This window comes from Cupressus sempervirens, chromosome 4 (assembly GCF_028749045.1).
Source record: "Cupressus sempervirens isolate cs-2001-9-10 chromosome 4, ASM2874904v1, whole genome shotgun sequence".
NCBI lineage: Eukaryota > Viridiplantae > Streptophyta > Pinopsida > Cupressales > Cupressaceae > Cupressus > Cupressus sempervirens.
Window position 1 is genome coordinate 439,029,418 of NC_143121.1, and position 23,266 is coordinate 439,052,683.

At 35.3% G+C, this 23,266-nt stretch overlaps 1 long non-coding RNA gene across 1 annotated transcript; it reads right to left on the reverse strand.

Annotated features, from left to right (window-relative positions):
• Positions 1-4,510: 4,510 nt before the first annotated feature.
• Positions 4,511-5,064, reverse strand: LOC149561897 (uncharacterized). Its single transcript, XR_016363474.1, has 2 exons — positions 4,846-5,064; positions 4,511-4,656 (listed from the first exon to the last, which is right to left on the reverse strand). It is a non-coding gene; the product is annotated as an uncharacterized LOC149561897 (long non-coding RNA).
• Positions 5,065-23,266: the final 18,202 nt, after the last annotated feature.

Sequence of the window (23,266 nt, forward strand, 5' to 3'; positions counted from 1 at the left end):
AATGTGATCTCCAAAAAGTGAGAGCGTTTATTGTAGGTCTCTGCAACATGGTCCTGTAGGAACTAGAATCGCATCCATACCTCATACGAGCTCTGAGATATGCCCCGTCAAAGATTGCAGCCCTATGGCATTTAGTGACCCTTAGGGACATTTTGGATTGGCGTGCCTGAGAATGTTTGAGCACTAAAGGGGATAGGATGAAGTTGTGGATAGGGTTTACCCAGCCACTTGGAGCTAACGGAGCAGATACTTCGATCCCACGACGAAAGGTGAGAGAGATTTGGCAATTGGCAACTTTGTACTGGCCCACACTGCAAGTTTCAGCATCACTCGAGATGGCGTTGTAAAAAAAAATGGAGTGTGATCTCCAAAAAGTGAGAGAGGTTATTGTAGTTCTCTGCAACATAGTCTTGTAGGAACTAGAATTGCATCCATACCTCACACGAGCTCTGAGATATGCCTCGTCAAAGATCGCAGCCCTATGGCATTTAGTGACCCTTGGGGACATTCTAGATTGGCGTGCTTGAGAATGTTCAAGCACTGAAGGGGATAGGAAGAGGTTAGGGATAGGGTTTACCCAGCCACGCGGAGCTAATAGAGTAGGTAGTTTGATCCCACGAGGAAAGGTGAGAGAGATTTGGCAGTTGGCAACTTTGTACTAGCTGACATTGCAAGTTTCAGCATCACCCGAGATGGCATCGTAAAATGAAAATGGAGTGTGATCTCCAAAAAGTGAGAGAGGTTATTGTAGGTCTCCAAAAAGAGTGTTTAAAAATGCAAAAACAGCAGGGGGTCCTTTGTATGGTTTGGGAGTTTGACCGTTAAAACTAGAAATTGTCCTAGTAGTAAGTGTTGGTAACAGTTTTGAAATTTGATTGTTGAGTGTTGAGAAACCTCAAGTTTGGGATTTTTCTTGTTGGTTTGAGTCTATAATAACCATTTCCATCTGAAAAGTCAAGTGTTGAAACCATTTAAGAAGTATTTGCATAGTTTTCCCTAAAATTTGAGTGCATAAAAAGGGGTATGTGATTGCTCCCAAGGTGGATTTAGTGTTTTATCCAAACAAGAGTTGCATTTTATGTTTGAAGTCATCTAAGATAACCAAAGTGAAGGTGTTTGAACCATTTTGAGGTTCTAGAGATGTTGCAAAGTAAGAGTTCTAGAAAGCCCTAGGGTAAAGGGGCTAGAAAGGAGGGTTTTGTAAAAACCATTGTAAAGTTGATCATGAGACCAAAAAAATAGAAGAATACTTGCATTTGAGTCATGTATTAATACTTTTTTGGGTCATGGGAGTTCCAAAATTCAAGGGATTGTGAGTTGCTTTGTAAATGGCCTCAAACTAGGCCTAGTTGGCAAACTGAAATAGCAAGTTTTGAGTGATATTTTACAAAACAAGTGTAGTTGGGTTTGGAGTATATTTTAGAGTGAGGAAAAGGGTATTTTAATCACCCAATAGTTTAGGAAGTTTTGTGGAAAATTTTGGAGAAAACAACAAATTAGTGACTGGCAAGGGCTAGTTGGAACAAGCCTAGAAGAGGCAAAATTGAGAAAGTGTAAGAGATGAGTTGCTGAGAGTGTGCAAGGAGTTGGAACATGTTAGATGAGATTTTTTGAGATGATCCAAGGTGTTGAGGCCATGATATGATGCCAAGGACAAGTTTTGGTCCTTGCATAGGGTGTTCCAACCAAGCTACAAATGCATAGGATAGGACCTTGGAAGGTACTTGCAAATTATGGTTCTAATGCTGACAAAATAGAACTCCCACCAAACTTGGAAATTTACCTTATCTTTAATGTCAAGGACTAAGTTCAATATAAAGGGCCTACATTCATAGAAGTACAAACAAAATTAAAGGTTGAAGAAGTCACTATCCCATTATAATCTTAGCCAAAAGCTGAAAAGGTTATGGATTCAAGAATCAAGAAGAAGACTTGTCATGGCACCTATATGGAGCATCTTATCAAATGGAAGGATCAACTAGAATCTGAAGTAACATGGATAGATGAGAGTGATTTTGGAAAGAAAGGTATTCCTATGAAATTCCTTCAAATTTATCCACCATGAGTTCTTTGTCACATGGGGAGAATGGTGCAAGAGCACCTTGAGTTTGAAAATTTTGGCCTAATTGAGGCTCTAGACCTAGTAGGTCAAGTAAGAAAGAAAAGGACATCTATGATTTGGGTTGGTGAGTGGAGTCTTGTGATGATTAGGAGAGTTTGGAAATATCAAGTTGAGGACCATATAATAACCCTAGATATTGCATTGGGGTTTGTGCCCAATTTTTCCTAGTAGAGAGAAAATGCCTTCATTTGAATATTGGGGTGATTGAAGTTGACATAGTCAATTGGTGTGCATAGATCCTAGGGAAGGGGATAGTTGGGAGATATCCTCTTGGGAATATGGTTAGGAAGAAACCCTATAGGATCAGAAGAAGTCATTGGTTAGTTTGGGCATAGTGGCCTAAACTAGCAGGGTGGGTCTCCTTACGTTACTGTTGGTTAGAGAATTCCAATTTTTATTTGTTCAAGGCTAAGAGACATATAAAAAACTACATTTTCAATTATGATCTCAAGGCCTGCATGGCAGTCCAAGTACATGGATGGATGATGAAATAATTATTCTTGAATTGGCTAGACCACTTTGTAAGAAAAATTCCATGTGGGGTGTTTCTCTCAAAAAGGTGTCTTCTAGTATTTGATGATCATGGAATCCATATGATATGGAAAATAATTGATAAAGCAAAGAAGTTGGGCATAGATTGTGTGTCACTTGTAGCGTATACCATCTATAGGTGTCAATCATTGGATGTTAGTTTTTTCTCACCATTAAAATCTTACTTAAAACATATTTGGAATGTGTGATTGGCTAGGAACCCTCAAATCAATATTGGTCATGAGGAGTTAGGAATGTTATCTAGCAAAGCCTCCAATTTGGCACTTACACCTGATAATATAATGAGTGGTTTCCATAGGATAGGGATATGGTCTTTGAATAGGGAGGTTTTAGTGAATGATATAGGCCCAAGAAAGTGCTTCATTGTTGATGAGGATGGAAAATAGGGATCTAAACCACAACCAACAAGTAGTGGATCAGAAGAAACAACTATTGTAGATGATGCAAATATTGATGAGTTGTAAAGCGAGGGGGAGGAAATCACTATTGAATCCTTCCTAAAAATCAATGGCTTATTAGATGAACCAATTAACACTTTTTTGAGGAGTTATGGACAAAATATGAAGGGACTAGGTACAATTGCACCTAAAAATACCCAACCAAAAAACCTAAACCAGCCAGTGGACTATTATAGGAGATAAAACCTTGAGCATACAACAAACATTGATATTAGATTAAGCTTGCTAATGCAAGATTCACAACCAAATTGGTTGTAGGAGGTTGTCACAAACCTTGGGTAACCAAATACTTGTGGGGATGAAAATGTTTCCCTTTTAATTCCATCCCCACCACATGTTGACCCCAAGGACGTCATCTAATGCTTTGCAAATGGTGGTAACCATGATGAAATAAATAGTTAACAATTTTTTGATACCCAAGCCCAAAATGACTATGATGGAGATGTTGATTTTATACGTTACATGCCACTAGAGAGAAAACAACATAGTGGTTTACCCAGTAGATTCCTATAGCTACCAAAGAAAAGGATACAAAATTCTAAGGAACAAGAGAGACTAAGAAGTTATTTGAGGCTAATGCACTTTACATGAAGGAAATATTCTGATATACCTTTACATGAAGAAATATTTGAGGCTAATGCCCAACATACCTCTTCTCCCATAGCATAAATCACATTCTGATATGTTCAATGCTCTAATCCCTAGATTAGGAAATATTCTTACTTAATAAGTGTAACCCCAAGCATTGTCACCATAGTTGGCAACAAATAGTGAGAGTCCCAATCAACTAGTGAAAAAAATGACTAAGTTGATGGAGCTGAATCCTACATTACACACATCTCCTAGTAGTGGATAGGAGGATGTTGGGATTGGGAGCATAGCACCTATTTCCTTTCCTAGTTTTATGGACAATTGATGGGAACTCAAGTAGATGGGAGAAATTCCAATTTTTTTGAAGCGATAAAGTTTTGTGATGTATTTAGAATATCTAAGATAGACTTATTTTTTATGTGAACTAAACCATTCTTACATTACTATTTAAATGTATTTGTATTGTTATAATAGTTTGATTGTTGGTCATGGTGTACTACTAGCATACCTAAAATTTTAATTAATTTTTTTGGTAAATTAAGTCGAGAGATATCTAATTTAAAATATGTAAAGTTTAGAAATATAAATAGTTCAGCATAGAGATATTATAGAATTAATTTATTCTAAATAATAGAAATAATCATAACAAATAGATAGAAATAAATAATAATAATTTTATACAAAAAGTTTTAATTTATTTTAAATAATTAAATAATAGAAACATCATAGAATTAATAATTCAGTATAATCATAACAAATAGACACTAAACAATCCCAAATTCAAACATATGAAGGTCCAACTAGAATAATGACTTTAAATAACCAAATACAAAAGCCAAACAAAGGAAATGGGACTTTTACCTTAAATGAATAAATTACATGAAGAAGGGTGGCTGGCTGTTTAGAAATCTACTTATTTTTCTTCTCTCCCTCCTGTCATCCAAGAGAACATGCAATGAAAGAAAAATATCATCACAATAAGAAAATATGAAAAATATTGTTCTAGCTTTAAAAAAATTGGAGACATCTAAACATAAAATCTAGATTCTAAACAAATCAAAACATAAAATCTATGATTTAAACTAAATCTCGTCACTTACACATCATAACAATACAGTCCACCTTAGTCATGTGGACAGTCTTGGGGAAGAGGTTGCAACAATGTATTTGGATCCAGTTGATCACTCTTTCTCTCTCTCCCTCTCTCTGTATTCAATCTAATGAGCCAACTGGATCTGCTCGACATTTTAATATCTCAAGTATTGCCTCGTGGTCTGACTCGCGAACTTTCCAAAGATTCTTATTATGTGGTTTTCCACCATATTTTATCAAGTGGACATTTGATGCGACAACAAGATTTGAATAATGAAGAATCTTCCTCTCTATTTTCCAATCCTCGAATAACCACAAGTTAGGGTTCTTCATAGAATATCTTCTAAGCCATGTGCTGGTTACAACCACCGCACCAACATGGTACTCTAAACCTTCACCATCTATAATCGAGTGATCCAATTTTTGTTTGTCTTGAACACAACGAAACAAATAATAATCTGTCCCTTCTTCATTGTCTTCAGGTGCAATAACAGCAAAAACATGGCCTACAGTGACAAATGTACAAAATGCGGTCATTAATTTAGAAAATACTTGTGTAAAAGTTATAAAGTTACATATTGAAATTACAAAGATATATAAATATATATATTACCAGGTTGCACTAGATCAGACAAGTGGTCAAAGCCAATAGACAATTCCATTTGTACCATTTTCAGTGCTTGTGGGGGACGATAGGTGTCAATTGGGTCCAAAACCCATATATCCCATTTGTCCACCCATTCAGTCGACTCACAGTCATCCCAATTTTTCTCTGCACATGATGGACAATAGCATGCCATTTTTCGTGTGTGGATACTCCATGAACCTGCATCAGAGCTTCTAAAAGAGTGCAACTCACTGGATCCTGTTAGTGTGCAACAATCCTAATATGGTGCAATTTTAGTATTATCTATCAACCAAAAAAATCTATGAACTGTAGACTCACCTTCCTTACCTGGACCCATTGTAGCATTACACCACTGGACGATGGATTTTGCATCTATCAATATTGCTCCATCTTTGTACTTTAGTTCTTCATGAGCTAAGGCTCTTTTGATGCATGCGCCTACACCATCGTGCTCTCCCTTTCCATGACCAACCTCTGTGAAATTCCACATGTATTGAATTCTACACAACTTGTGCATCCTGCTCAACCAATAGAACATCCATGCATTCTTGAATTGAGATGCACAATTGTCTAATCAAATAATGTGCTGACAATATGTGATGCCCCTGTTAGCCAAATCTTCATAAAATAGTTGAAAACAACCATGTACGAACTCCATAGAATGTGATCGATCATCGCTGATGTAAAAATGGTACTCCCTCAAAATCTTCTTGTCATCCTCTGTACTTGTAGGTGAATGCATGAATGTTATGTGAACAAATATGGAAACCTATTGAGAAGTATAAGACTTTTCTTGCACCTCATTTTGTGGTTGTAGTGTGTAGTTCTTTGCGAAATCTACAACCGAAACAATGGTATCTAGTGGAAACGTATCCTTGCACAACTTGAATTGCAAATCCATCCATCGAGCTCTATGGGTATGCCTTGCATACTCGTAAATAATGTTTTCACGAAAAATCTTCATGAACTCATACACTGGAATCTTTTCAATGACTAAATCACATCTTTTACCATGTTTCCCATCTTTTAGAGCATATGTCATTGTCTTAAATTTTTCGTAATCTACTATTTCATTTCCAATTGCATGTGTACTATCCATATGTTGACAAGTTGATAAAAGTTGCAAAGAACCACAAAATAAGCACGTACCATCCAAGCATGATGTCTTGTAAAATTGTTGGCCGTCCCTTATTTCACATAAAATGTTGGATATGAATTGCCTTGAAGATCTTGGTGGCTCATTTATGTCACAATCCTACAAAACAAACTGAGAATTCAAAATTACGCATATATGCCTAAAAACATCAAAATGGTTAGAAAATTCAATATGTATCCTACAACAACAAGTTGTGCGTGTGTGCTTTATCTTCACATAAAAAGGTTTACCCATCTCAAAAAATCTTTGACTTATTTGAATTTGAGGATACATATCAATAAATTTTGCAAAAAATTGTCTCTGAGTTGTGTCCAAAAAATGTTTCGCATGTGGCTCACAATTTTGGCTACCAATCCTCCTTCTTACAACATCTCTTTGATTAGGGGAAACACGTGTGTTATTTTTCCAAAAATATTCGATCAATGATTTCAAGGCTTCACTAATTTCTTTATCCTTTTGCGGTAGTCTACTGCTAAATGTCCATAACTCATTTTTTGTTGGATCTTCCAATCTCTCACGCCTTAGCATGGCTCTCCATAGAGTACCTCTACCAATTTTTAATGTTTTGCTTGTCTTTCTCATGAGTCGAGCTTTCTTCATTTGGCTACTTACTATTGTCGATGTAAGTACTTGTCTTGCGATATTACTATATTTGGTGCGTGATTTAGAACCCACTTTTTCATAAGCATTCATTAGATTCTTTACAATGTTTTTTTCATTTGAATCATCCATCGTTCTTAGCCAAAGAATCTTCATGATAGGCCTAAATTTTAAATTTCTCATCATTTCAACAAATAATTGGCATTGACCTGTAATATTTAATTCATCAAAAAATAATCTCCACATACGATTAACTTTTCTTTGACAAGTACGCTTGCTAATCTTGTCAGGCATTGATTTCAAAATGTTACTATCAATATCAATCAAATATTTTGGTCTTCTAAAATGAATTCTAGAAGGTGTTATAATCTCTTCAATTCTCTCAACATTTTGAACATCAACATAAGGTTGAGTGTATTGTGTACCTTGAACTAAAGATGATGTGTCTTTGTAATAAGATGCAAAAGATGGAATATCACCTACTTGATGTGTTGATGTTGTGCCTTCAACATGACATGATGGAGTGTGTATATCATCGGATCTACAAATCGGTGTCTCTTCAACACGAGAGGACGATATGACTTCAACATTGGAAGATGTTGTAGTGGACGATATAACTCCAACATTAGAAGATGGTGTAGCTTCACAATTCAATTGTCTTCTTGAGCGTAACAGTCTCATTCGTTCTCTTTTTCTTTCCAATTCTTCCTCTTTGTTTCTTGGTACTGGTGGTTCTTGATCCTCTTCGAAAGTCAATTCTTCATTAATGCTTTGCAATTTTCTTTGCTCACGTAGTAATTTTATTTTATCTCTTTTAATTGCCAAATCTCTCTCCCTATCTTCATTTGTTTGATTTTTTGGTTTCTTCCTTGGCATGATGATGATTTCTACATGTCAAATTATTCAAACATTTGAATTACTTAAAATGTGTAAATTACAAATTATTCAAATACATATAAAAATTATAATTATTCGAATGAATACACAATATATATATATAAAACGACTTGTCAAATTTCTAACCATTTTGAAATAACATTTCATTGAAACATACAAATTTCAATGAATTCACTATATCAACAAACAATATTTAAAATAGATTGCACTAACCTTTTCTATACAAGGAATATTCAAAACGTCTTCAAATCGTGTATCCAATGATTGAATTTGGTGTTTGCTAGCTTCCAAAAGTGTTTGCCACCTTGAAATAGTGTTTGTTAGCTTGAAATAGTGTTTTCCACCTTGAAAGAGTGTTTGTTGTGTTGAAACCCGCAGTTTTTGTCGGGATAACAGAGTGCAGAATAGAACAAAAGCAAAGAATGAATGAAACGGGCCCCAAAGTTGCTTTTTGACCATTTTTAGGTGATTTCACATAGTGCGTACATGCTATAGCGCATACGCACTATGTGAGAACACATCACTCTCCATCCTCCCTACTCTCTCTCTCTCTCCCTACTCTCTCTCTCTTCCTACTCTCTCTCCTCTCTCCCATCCCCTACACACTCTCTCTCCCCTCTCCCATCCTTTACTCTCTCTCGCTCTCCCTCTCCCACCACCTACTCTCTCTATCTCTCTCACCCTCTCTCCTCTCCCATCCCCTACTCTTTAGATCTCTCACACACACTCCCATCCTCCCTCTCCCACTTCTTACTCTCTCTCTCTCTCTCTCTCTCTCCCCCATCTACCTACTCTCTCTCACACTCTCACATCTGCTACTGTCTCTCTCCCATCCCCTAAACTCTCTCTTTTACAGATATACACTCCCATCCCCCTCTCTCTCTCCTCTCCCATCCCCTACTCTCTACTCTCTCTCTCCCATCCCCTACTCTCTCTCTCACACTCTCTCCCATCCCCTACTCTGACTCTCTCTCTCTCTCTCTACCACCTCCTACTCTCTCTCACACTCTCTCCCATCCCCTACCCTCTCTTACACACACTCCCATCCACCCCTCTCTCCCATCCGCTACTCTCTCTCTCTTCAGCTGCTCTCTCTCTCTCTCCCCTCTCCCACCACCTACTATCTCTCTCTCTCCCTCTCTACTCTCTCTCTCCCATACCCTACTCTTACTCTCTCTCTCTCCAATCCCCAACTCCCTCTCACACTCTCTCCCATCCCCTACTCTCTCTCTTTCACAAAAACACACACTCTTATCCCCCACTCTCTTCTCTCCCATCCCCTACTCTCTACATCTGTCATGCACACTCCCATCCCCCTATCTCTCTCCCTCTCCCTCTCCTACCGCCTACTAGATCTCTCTCTCTCTCCCTCTCTACTCCCTCTCTCTCTCCTGTCTCATCCCTTACTCTCACTCTCTCTCTCTCCCATCTCCTACTCTCTCTCACACTCTCATCCCCTAATCTCGCTCTCTCTCTCTCCCATCTCGTACAAGCTCTCTCCACCACCACCTACTCTCTCTCACACTCTCACACTCTCTCCCATCCCCTACTCTGTCTCTCTTACACACATTCCCATTCCCCCTCTCTCTCTCCCTCTCCCACTCCCTCTCCCACTGCCTACTTTCTCTCCCCCATCCCCTACTCTCTCTCTCCCCTCTCCCATCTCCTACTCTCTCTCTTTCATAGACACACACTCCCATCCCCCCCTCTCTCTCTTTTCTCCCATCCCCTACTCTCTAGATTTGTCACACACACTCCCATCCCCCCTCTCTCTCCGTCTCCCACTCCCTCTTGCACCACCTACTATCTCTCTCTCTCTCAAGTACTCTCTTTCCCTCTTTACTTTCTCTCTCCCATCCCCTACTCGCACTCTCTCTCTTCCATCCCCTACTCTCTCTCACACTCTCTCCCATCCCCTACTCTCTCTCTCTCTCTCTCTCTCTCTCTCTCTCTCTCTCTCTCTCACCCCCATCCTGTACAAGCTCTCTCTACCACCCCCTACTCTCTCTCAAACTCTCACACTCTCTCCCATCCCCTACTCTATCTCTCTTATACACATTCCCATTCCCCCCCTCTCTCTCTCTCACACTCCCTCTCCCATTTCCTACTCTCTCCCATCCCCAACTCTATCTCTCTTACACACTTCCATTCCCCCTCTCTCTCTCCCTCCCACTCCCTCTCCCATCGCCTACCATCTCTCTCTCTCACTCTCTCCCTCTCTCTCCCATCCTTACTCTCACTCTCTCTCTTTGCCACCCCTACTCTCTCTCACACTCTCACACTCTCTCCCATCCCCTACTTTCTCTCTTACACACACTTCCATCCCCCCTCTCTCTCCCTCTCCCACTCCCTCTACCATTGCCTAATCTCTTTCTCTTCCACCCACCCTCTCTCTCCCTCTCCCACTCCCTCTGCCATTGCCTACTCTCTTTCTATCCCATCCCCTACTCTCTTTATCTCTCTTTCCCCTCTCTCATTCCCTACTCTCTCTCTTTCACACACACCCATCCCCCCTCTCTCCTCTCCCATCCTCTACTTTTTCTCTCACTCGCTCTCCCTCTCCCACTGCCTACTCTCACTCTCTCTCTCACTCTCACTCTCACTCTCTCCTCTCTACTCTCTCTCTGCTACCCCCTACCCTCTCACATTTTCACACACTCTCTCTTTCTCTCTTACACACATTTCCATCCCCCCTCTCTCTCTCCCTCTCCCACTCCCTCTCCCATCGCCTACTATCTCTTCCATCCCCTACTCTCTCTTCCATCCCCTACTCTCTCTCAAGGTACCCTATCTTCCCCCTCTCCCATTCCCTACTCTCTCTCTTTCACACACATGCACTCCCATCTTCCTCTCTCTCGCTCTTCCTCTCCCACTCGTCTCCCACCACCTACTCTCTCTCTCCCCCATCCCCTACTCTCAATCTCTCTCTCCCAACTTGTACTCTCTCTCACACTTCCTCTCTCTCCCATCCCCTACTTTTAATCTCTCTCCCTCATCTCGTACTCTCTCTTTGCCACCTCTACTCTCTCTCTCACACTTCCTCTCTCTTGCATCTTGTACTCTCTTTGCCACCCCTACTCTCTCACATTTCCTCTATCTCCCATCCTATACTCTCTCTGCCACCCCTACTCTTTCTCACTTCCTCTCTCCCCTCTCCCATCCCCTACTTTCTCTCTATCTCTCTCACACACACAAATAGCCATTCCCTCGCCCCACCCCCCTAGCTCTCTCTTGGTTTTGGTTTGCAATTTAGGTCTCAATAGTGCGTGCGCACTATAGCGCGTGTGCACTATAGCGTGTGCACACTACCTCGAATTCAATAGCATTTTAGCAGTGCGTGTGCACTATAGGGTGCATGCGCTATTCAAAGCTTTGCATTAAAACCAAGCCTAAGGCTTGGTTTTGCCTTGGAGATCCAACCCAAAGGTTTGGAGTTTATAAATAGGTCTGAGACGTGTTTTCCAGCAAACATACAAAAAATGATTGATTTTTCTTGTGTGCTCCCCTTCAAGATTCCTCATGGTTGGGTATCGATAAGATCAAGTTACATAACATTATAGGTCTCTGTGTTAGCTATCTAACCATATAATTTATTTTTAATTTGAACTATTTTAAGTCTTTCATCTATAATTTCTTTTGAATGTATGTTCATTTTTTGTCAAAAACCACCATGTACTAATTGGGTTGTAGATTTTAGCTCATTCATCGAATTTTGTAACAACTTAGTTTTTTAGAAACTAGACTCCATTCTACACACTTTGAAAAAAAGAAGTTTTGATTTTAGATTAGTTTTCAATCATTTCTAAGGGGAGCACATAGATATTTCACATTTTTGGGATGGGTCTAATTAAAAAATACACATTATAAAATTACCCAAAAAATTTGGGATAAACTACATAGTGTTAGGTAACTTTTGACCAGAGCGATTAAAGAATTTCAAAAAAAAAGTTAAAATTTTAGGGGGGCCACACTTTGTACTATGTTATGTTTTTTTGGAATAAATAGTACCACTTTCTGTGGCCCCCTTTTTTGAGGACCTAAAACTAAACCATTTTGAAAAAAAATTAGTAGTTTAAAAACTAGATTCAAAGGACTACGACTTTTGTTTTTGTCATACCTTAAAATTTTGAGAGTAACTATCTTCAAATTCTTGTTGAAGTCCAGAATTTGCTGATTTCAGGAAAAAGGTGTCCACTTATACCCCCCTTTTGGCACCACAACTTTGTGCACTTACCCTCTATCCAATCCTAGGCATTTTTGTGGCTTTCAATGCCTCAAAAACCTATCAACCTATCAAACCTATCAATCTAACCTTAGTACTGTTATGACTCTCAATGCTAGGTCAAACTATCATTCTTGTCATCTAATCATTAATGTTGTTGATTCCCTCAGTGTCAGATCATGACATCATCAAATCAATTTAATAACATTGACAATGTTCATCAATGTTATTATGATTAACTCTATTAATCAATCTCGATCCTGTAGCATTTACAAGGTCAGTTAAATGTTACATGTCCTTAATCCATGTTATTGTCCTTGGGATGTTATCAATTTAAATCAATCAATCAATTTGACCATGGCTTTGGTCTACCTATATTAATCCTAGTCAATTTGCATAATTGTCACATTTTATCAAAGGATATTGTTGCACTAATCTAATCAAATTGGCCAATCATCTACTAATTTTCTCTATAGGATTAAATAACCCATAATTTAATCCTATGTCATTTCCAATCATTTTTGTCTCGCATTTGCTAATTATTCTTCCTAATTAACATCCTTAATTAATTAATTTTATTAATTAATTGATTCATCATTCACAAAACATGGGAATTCATAATTTCCTAAGTTCCATTTTCCACCCATTAATTTTCATTTTCCTAATTTCCATTTGTGTGGATATATAGATTTTTAATTCAAACACTCCACATAATTTTGACATCATCATGACACATGAACATCTTACATCATGGATTCTCCATCTACACTTGGCTAAGATTGGCATAATCCATATATTCTTATTCCTTAATCTATATTTGGATTTCATTGTCATAGATTCTTGGCTTTAAGTGGCTTTGAGGTTGTAGACACTCAAAAATGATTCCCATCTACGGTTTCATCAAAATGAAGTTCCATTTGACATATAGGGCACTCTTTGAAAGCAATAGTCTTCACCTCATTCTAACTGGTCCTCATCTTATCTCTTCAGTCTTCTTTCATTCATATTTTCATTCACCACCATGATCATGTATTCTAATACACCAAATCATCTTCATCTTGCATTCATAGATTCCTGCATCATCCTACACTATTTGTCAACCTTTTGTGGCTTTCCACATGGTCCAACCTCAGTCTGACCTTTTTTGACCAATTTTGATCATATATGACCATGTTTAACTGATTTCACTCATGTTATGACATCTTTCCATCATTTTGGGCATGCACACAAATTTTTGGGTCATTCTGAGTCTAGTCAGGCTATTTTTGGCCCCCGAAGCCTTCTAGGGCATACTCTGCACTTTTTGAGCACACTTGGGATTCCCAAGTGCACCATAGGTGTATTTGGTACTTTCATGGTGCACTTGGTCTTACCAAGTACACATTGGGCACACTTGGGGCAGTAGGATGCCCATAACTACTCCCAGAGCACCTACGTTGCACTCCATAGGCCATAAATTTTGTGTTTCAACTCTTATTTTTGAATTGTAAGTTGCGTTGGATTCATATATTTGTTATGAACAAATTGAGATATAATTTTTATTATTTGGTCACTATCTTGAGTGGTAACCCTTGAAAATACTCTTGGACTCTTGAATCGACATCACTTCTTCATACTAATTCATCCCATTTTCTCATTCCACTAACTCTGATCTTTTCCCCAACCTAATTGTGTCTCAAAAATGTCTATCATCATTCATATCCTCTCTTACATCAATCTCACATCATTTTGGAACCATTTCAACATCATTAGAAATCATATCAAATTAACTCACAACCACTTTAAATCAACTCAGAATCATATGAAATCAACTTGCAATCATATCAAACCAACTTAGAATCACCCCAAATCAACCCAAAATCACTCAAAATCAACCATAATCATCATGAAATGTATCAAACATCCCAAATCAATCATCATTTGTTTGATCCTAGGCATTTTTGTGGCTTTCAGTGCCTTAGAAACCTATAAATCTATCAAATCTTATCAATCTGACCTTAGGACTATCATGGCTCTCAGTGCTAGGTCAAACTATCATTCATGTCATTCGATCTTTGAGATTTTTGAGTCTCTCAATGTCAAATCATGGCATTATCAACCATTTTAATGATATTGATAGCATTTGTTGATGTTATTATGATCAACCATATCAACCAATCTCGATCCTGTAGCATTTACAATGTTAGTTAAATGTTATGTGTCTTTAATTCATGTCATGTGTCCTTGGCATGTTATCAATTTTGATAAATCACCAATTCGACCATAGCTTTGGTCTATCCATCATCATTCTAGTCAATCTCCATTATCATCACATTACATCATAAGATACTATTACACTTATCAAATCAAACTAGCCAATCATTTACTAATTTTCTCTATAGGATTAAATAACCCATAATTTAATCCTATGTCATTTTACTAATTATTCTTCCTAATTAACATCCTTCGTTAATTAATTTTATTAGTTGATTGATTCACCATTCACAAACCATGGAAATTCTCAATTTCCTAAGTCACATTTTCTACCATTAATTCCATTTCACTAATTTCTATTTTGTGGAATAAAGGATTTTTAATTCAAATATTCCACATAATATTGACATCATTGTGATACGTATGCATGATACATCATGGAATCTCCTTTGACACTTGGCTAAGATATGTCATAATCCAAGATTCTTATTCTTTTATGCACATCCATATTTGGCTTCATTTTTCATAGATTCTTGGCTTTAAGTGGGCTTGAGGTGTCATATGACGCATCATAGATTCTCAACCATATTTAGCCTTGTTTGACTTCCAAGAATCATAGAATCCTACACTTGGCATCTTTTGTCATATGCATCATGGATTCTCGAAGGAATCTCTTGCCATGTTGCATATCCAAGGTGATAATTCCAATGCTGTCATCCTTTATGTTGATTATAAAATGAGCATTCTTTCTCTCATTTCTAGTGCCTAATTCTCAAGTCTTTTCAGGTCCCTAGTTTTTATTCTTTTACTCCATCTCTCATGCTAAAAATCACAACTTCAAGTATTCTCATAGCATTATCCATTATCATAGGCTTTTGCTTCAACATTGTGTACATTATAGGCAATTTTGGAGCTACATCACATGGAGAAGAAAGAAGGACATGGGAGCTACAAGTGAAAGAGGGAGTTTTAACATTGTTTGCTTTCTTTATTCATTTGGCTTTCATGGTAGACTAGAGGGTGTTAACATATGTTTATTGAGTTTGTGATTTGATCATAGTATGTTAGACATTAGCCTATTTTCTAGTCCTATAGAGGTGTCACATGACGTATCATAGATCCTCCACCATTTTTAGCCATGTTTGACTTCCAAGCATCATACAATCCTACATTTGGCATCTTGTGATATATGTGTCATGGATTCTCAAAGGAATCACTTGCCAAGTTGCACATCCAAGGTGACAAGTCCAATGCTCTCCTCTTGTGTTATGACTATAAATTGAGCATTCTTCCTCTCATAAATCTAGTCCTTCAAGTCCCTTGATTCTTAGTTTTTCAAGTCCTAACACCTAAGTTCATAATCATTAGGCTTCAAATCACTTCTTCTAGTATTTTCAATACCATTATCCCATCATAGACTTTGCTTTTCAATTGTGTGCATTGTAGGAAATTGGAGCTACATCATATGGAGAAGAAAGAAGTACATGGTAGCTACAACTAAATAGGGAGTTTTATTTTGTTTTCTTTCCTTTTTAGTTGGCTTTCATGGTAGACTAGAGGGTATCAATTTATGTTTATTGAGTTTGTGATTTTCTCATATATGTTAGATATTAGCCCATTTTTTGGTTCTACACTAGGAAGGTGGAAAGCCTAGCCAAGAAGAGAAGATGCAACAACATTGACACTAATCAGGATTTTGGTAAGGGATAGGAACCCTTCCTTCATGCCTAGGAAGATAAAAATGAGGAATATGACATGCATAAAACCACATGTATTATCATCTCCAAGAGTAGGAATATGGTTTGGAGTAACTTTGGAACTCGAAGGGAAAAAATGGGCATTGTTAGAGAAACTATATAGCCCAAGGTTTTGGAGGGAAATGATGGTAGAATTCATCTAGATGACCTCATTGATCTAGCCATGGTGATTCTCAGTGATAACACTAGGGAAGTGGAGAAGAATCTCCTCAATAATGCTAGGAACAACATGGTGGACAACTTTTGGTCTATCAAGTGGAGTTTTCATGAGACTGAGGAGATAAAAAATAGGTTACAAGGTCTAGAAAGGAAGGATGGGGATGACGGGAATGACAAAATCAACAATATGGATAATAGGGTTACCAAGGTGGAAAAAAGGATGGACGAAATGGAGAGCTCTCTCTATAGCACTACTAACTAGAGCTTCTATATTATCAAAGATTTAAATGATAATATCAAATAGCTAGACACTATGATGGAGGTTAGCACATAGGTCCAAGATGACATGGGAAGTGAGGACAACAGGGGAAAAAAAGATGAAGTCCACCTCCAAGATGAGGGCCCTGGCAATAGAATGAGATTGAGCATCAAGAAGAGGGACATGAAAGACTCTCTTGATGACACTTAGTTGATTAGTGATGCAACTGAGACTATGGAATAGTTGATTAGTGATGCAACTGAGACTATGGAAATACTGGAGCTCACAGCTACTAAGCTAGTCAAGAATATGCCTCCCTAACTAGATCCTTTGGTTTTTCGGGTTTTCCTTTGGTTTCTAGTTTTCTAGGCTTGCCTTCTCTTTTAGAGGTTTTGTTTTCTTTTGTCATGCTCTCTCAACCTTCTATGGCATGTTGTTTCTTTGTTGATAGTTGAATGTTCTCTACTTAATGTTAGTATCTTTTGTTAACTACTGGGTTTCAGGCACCCATTAAAACCCATTTTACTTAACAAAAATAAAAAACAATAACAATATGCATAAAAAAATTAAGATATAAAAAAATTTAATTAATTTGAACAATTAATCTTCACATTCAAAATATAGTATTTAAATAGGTCAATAAATCTATAAATCTAGAGTTGGAGATTATATTGTTGGAAAAATATTCAATGTCCCCGTAGGGATTTGTGATAATGGCTTAACAACCTTCTATGTAATATAATTTGAGTGTTTGTATTGGGTATTGATAGATCAGTCTTTTAGTGCAATGACAAATGCACTCTAACAAGTGGTATCAGAGCTTGGTCAAAGTTTCAAATCTTCAAACCCTCGAGTAACACTGAGGGGGAGATTATTGGAAAAATGTTCAATGCCCCCCTAGGAAAAATAGCTTAATAAACTCCCATGTACTATAAGTTGAGTAATTCTATTAAGAATTGATAGATCAAAATTTTAGTGCAATTACAACCCCACTCTTACATATACAACTTAAGAAAATTGTGATTATTATTTTCAAAATAAATGATGGTTAGGATAGGGACTAAAGTAATTATATATAAGTTAATATTGGCATAATATAATGACTAAGTTTTTGTGTTTTTGTTCATTTCATCAAGGTTCAAACTCTATTTTAAGGCCTAACATTATGTCTAATTGATCTCCCTTGATGACAAAGTTACATGATAATAAAGAAAAAAAGAAGGGGAAACAATTACCTACATTGAATGAATGAATTTTTTAAATAACATTCAATAGACAAAACAACTTGGAGGACCTTTGAATAATCAACAATGTAGGTATGCAAGCAAAATCCATGATGTGTCACAACTCATGCCCACTTTATCTACCTCAGATACAATCAAAGAGATTTTTTTAATCTCAAACTCCATTAGTATAATAATTGCATATGGTGTAGTGGACTTTTCTTAAACCACAACATCACTAACTATTATAGATTTATGCTCGGTTTAGAGAAAACTAATTTTTTTATATATTTTGTAGAGGTCAGAAAGGCAAAATAAACTTTTTGGAATCTTATTAAACCAATAATATTATGTACTTAGATTTATAGCATGACAATACTAAAAAGGAATTGGAAATTGGGGTTACATTACAAATTATCATTCAAGAAATGGGTATCACAAATGAAGATTTTGAATAATATTCAATAGGTCAATAATCTAGGAAACCTTGGCGTAATCAACAATATAGATAAATACAAAATTAAAAATAAACAAACTATGAACACCTTGTTGACATGATCTCCCTTTCTTGATTGCACTCCATATACAATTAAGATGCATTTGTTTATACCCAACTCTTATGACTACAATAGTCGTGAATGGTGTAATGGAGCTACAAATTATAACCCAAAAATGGGTTGAATAAATGGAGGCTTTTAATAACATTGAAGAGGCCAAACAATTAATAACATTCAAGAGACAAGATAATCAACTAGATCTTTGCACAATCAATAGTGTGGATATATATCCTAAAATAAATGAACAATTAACACCTAATTGGAGACTTAGGTTTGTTTGCCTCCAAAATCACGCTTTCCAAAAAATCAAACAACTTTCTTAATATATGGTAGCTAGTTTTTCATTTTTTAATTCTAAAATTCAAAATTTATTACATGAACCAATGAGAAATGAGCACAAAAAAAAATATAACTTAAATTTCTAATATTTTTGAAATTTTTTCTTAATATTTATTTTTAAATTAGGTTAATTATTTATTTAGTATATATATAAATTTTTTTATTTAGATCAAAATTATAACTTCTTAGTATTTGCTATTAGATACTATTGAAAATGAATTTCTCTTTTTAAATGTATCCTTATCAAATATGTAAGTAATAAAAATTTAATTTTTGACTTAAAATTCGTCATCTTTTATAAGAATATTTAAATAATAAATTCCCGTAAATATTAAACATATAAAGAATATAATATAATTTGTCACAATTATTAAAATATATTATAGTCAAATAGATAAGACAACAATAAAAAGCAGAATTATAATTCTAGAGAACTCTTGTTTACACTAAAATGTAATAATTACAAAACTTCAAAAACAAACAAATCCAAGGCCATGTCTACTTGATCTCCCTTTCATAATGATTGTACTTATACTATTTCTTTATATTGGTACTTATTTATATTGGACTGTATGGTATGTACATATGAACTCCATTTTTAAATTGGATCTTAGATGCAGTCAACACATTTGTTTATATTGATTATCTCTACAATATTTGTAGATGGTATACCATATAGCTAAAATGAAAATTATCATTCAAGATACGGGTTGAACAAAGAGAAGTTTAGAACAAACTTTAAAAGATTAGACAGTCTACAACCCAAATAAACACAGAAATGCCAAAAATACCATGTATACTTGATCTCCCTTTCCCAATTGTGCCCGAGACAATCAGAGAGATTTGTTTATATTGGACCCTCTCAGTACACATGGTATTTAATGACACTGTGACTCACTGATAGTTTGTCATCTATGACTGGCATTGACTTGAATGCAAATTAGATAGACCCAATGTAGACAAGATTTTTCAGTTTTAAGCAGATTACAGACTTTGTAGTACACACAAAGCCATCTGATGTGAAACGCCTTCTGTATAGTTGCATAAGTGGGGCCAGTTTTCCATTTCAAAAGCAACATAATTCTCTGTCAAGACTGCCATAGACTAGAAGGATATTTTGATCCCAACACATGTACTTTATATGTCATTAATTCTAGGATCTTGTTCTTTCTTTTATGTAAAAAGTAAGTCAGTTTTGACTATTTAACTCTTTTAAGAATCAAGTGATGCTACGCGACCGACTGATTGTTTACGAAGTCTTATTGTGTAGTATTTAAGCTGCCCACTTTGTGTATGTCAATAATTAATATATAATAAAAAGTAATTCAAACTTTCTATTGAGTATAGAGTATGACTTGGTGAAGAGATTAATTATAATAAGTTTGTATCAACTAATTCGTACATGCAGCCAGGTTTAAAACAGCCATGTATTGGCTGAAATGAAAATTCTCGTATAAGTTTTTAAAATTTTCAAGTGATCTTAAAAAATTAATTTTTTGATATAAAATGTTTATGTTTACATTTGACATCTAAAGATTAGAATGGATGAAGAGATTCAAATATAATTTTATTTTTTCATACTTTCAAATTTAATAATGCAAACAATACTTTCAATTGATAAGTAGAAGATATTTTTTTACAACAATTCAAATTATGATAGTGCAATCAAGATTCATTATATATTTTTTTGAGTGAGATTTATTGACCTATGGTTTCCCTAGTACTGGTTCACATGAACCCATCTCTCACTCATTGAATCTAGGTGACTTTTGGAAGTCTCCACACTTCACCTAATAGTTTTGATTGGATAAAATTAAAATATTTAATTAAAAAAATCAATAAAATGTAATAAGTATAAAAATAAAAATAAACAATTATTACATAATATATAAAATAATATCTAATTGAATAAATCAATGTACACCTACTAAACATTTTAAAATACTAACATGAAGTAGAAAGTGATTTATATATCTACCTATCACACATGATGCCAAATAGTTCAAAGTAAATATCATAAAGTAACTTAGATATACTTATATTAATTTGATCTAGGGTGTCCACAATGAGAACTCATTGCTTCAATCAACTAAGCTAAACCCCTTGGACAACTTAGATATACTTATGACATAGGGATAGACTAATATACTGTAAGCATGTAAAGAAATATTAGTATAGTTTTACTAACTTAAAAGGAAAAAAACACGAGTTTGTATGAATTGTCAAGAGAAGATGAAGAAATAGATTAGAAAGATATTAAATAGATATAAGAAAATTTCTTTTTTTAAATGTTCATAAGATCAAACAAAATACAAATCTTTCAAACAATCAACAGCATAGATAAGCACAAAGCTCCAAACAATAAATAAAAACACAAATAAGCTCAACATTTCGAAAAAGAAAAATAACATTGTCTGTAATTGATCTCTCTTGACTACACTAATTGCATATGGTGTAATATAATTTCTTTTAGTCACAATATCATAAACTATCATAGATTTGCCTATAATTTAGAGTAAAAATTAATTTATTATATAATTTTGTAGAGACCAAGAGGCCAAAATACTTCTTGACAAATTGTAAAAGAAATAATACTATGTGGTTAGATTTCTACCATTTTTATACAACAATAAAAAAAATTATTAGCTTTTTGAACATTAAAAAGACTTTGAAAGGGGGAGAGTTTGTGCTATGGTTGTAGTAAAAAAGGAAAAATAGGGTCCACATAAAAAATTATTACTTAGGAAATGGTTTTCACTTACCAAAATTTTCAATAATATTCTAGAGGTCATTATGTGTACATGATTTCCCTTTCTTGATTGCACCCCAAGCACAATCAAGGTGCATTTGTTAGTACCTAACTGTTAGGTGTACAGTAATTGTAGATGGTGTAATGGAGATACATTGAAAATTATCTCCCTCAAAATGAGTTGAATAAATTGAAGCTTTTAAAAGAGGTCAAGTAATTAATAACATTCAAGAGATCTATAGTCACTAATGTGAATAACTACAAAGTTCCAAAATAAAAAACTTTTATATGATTTTCCTACCTCATTGCATCCAAACAAAATCAAGATTCATATATTTATACTAAACTTTTATGATCTCTCTTAATTGTGTTTGATACAATGAGAAGACATTTGTTTATAGTAGATTGCATTTTTACATATATCTTCCTTTTCTAGTTTCACTTCAGATACAATCAAAACACAATTGTATATACCAAATTCTTATGATCACAATATATATAAATGTTACATAATAAAATTGTCCTCAAAATTATTATAATTTTTTTTTTAAATAAATGAAAATTTTGAATAAAATTCAATAGATTAAACTGTGTCTATAAAAGCTTTAAATAACTCACAATATAAATAATTAATAGAAAAATCTAGCACAGCCACACCACCAACACCATGTATACTTGATCTCCCTTTCCTGATTGCACATGAGACAATGGATCAATAAACATGGTACAATGGAAAACCTGATCCATTTGGTCCTACCACATTCAGACTCTCTGATGGTTTATCATCCACAGAAAAATTTAAAGTATTACAACAGTGGAAAATTGGTGGGGTGTAAACATAGTACGTAGGAAATCCATTTCCACAGGAAAATCGGTATTTTCACTGACTGAAAGTCCTCAAGTATGACACAGATATTTACAACAGTAACCACTTTATTGGTGTGTTTTTGTTGTTATCTTATACAATCCGGTACATCTTCCAGAATACAGTCTATGAATGGCAGGTTTTGGTGGGATCAAACCAAAGATTGATACATAATAAATAGATTATTTATGGCAAACAAAACTTTGCACATTGGAATGAAATAATTAAATGATTCTGATCAATAAGGTTGGGGTTGAATTTGAAATAATGTAACAATTAAGTTTGTGGAATTGTGGAATTGTACAATAATATCAATTAATAGTTAGTAAATTGCTTTTTCATTTATGTAACAATTAAATGAAAATGATAATAAGGAAGTTTTATTTGAATTTTGAATAGTAGGTTACAAATTTCCAAACAACAAATATAAGATTAAATCTCATTAACCCATTGTCAATAACTAATGAAAGGATGAATTGTCATTTAACCTAGCATCATTCCCACTTCTGACTTGACAATAAGAATTGATTAGACGTTAGCATTAAAAGAATATAAATAAAAACAAAAGAAACATAACTTGTTTTATGCATCAGAATACTCTTTAATTGATTTTAACATCTTTGAAGCCCACAATTGAATTGAATGATAAACAGAGAAACTCGATGTAGACATGATTGTAGTCTTCATAGTATACCCAAATCAATTTGATCTAAAATGTCTTATGTGTTATATCATCTTTGGAGGCTGGCATAGACTGGAAGATTATTTGAACCCAACACATAGTGTCTTTTAAGTGGAGGGTCCGAACCTAAAATTGATGGAGTTTCTTATTAGATGCCTGCTGATG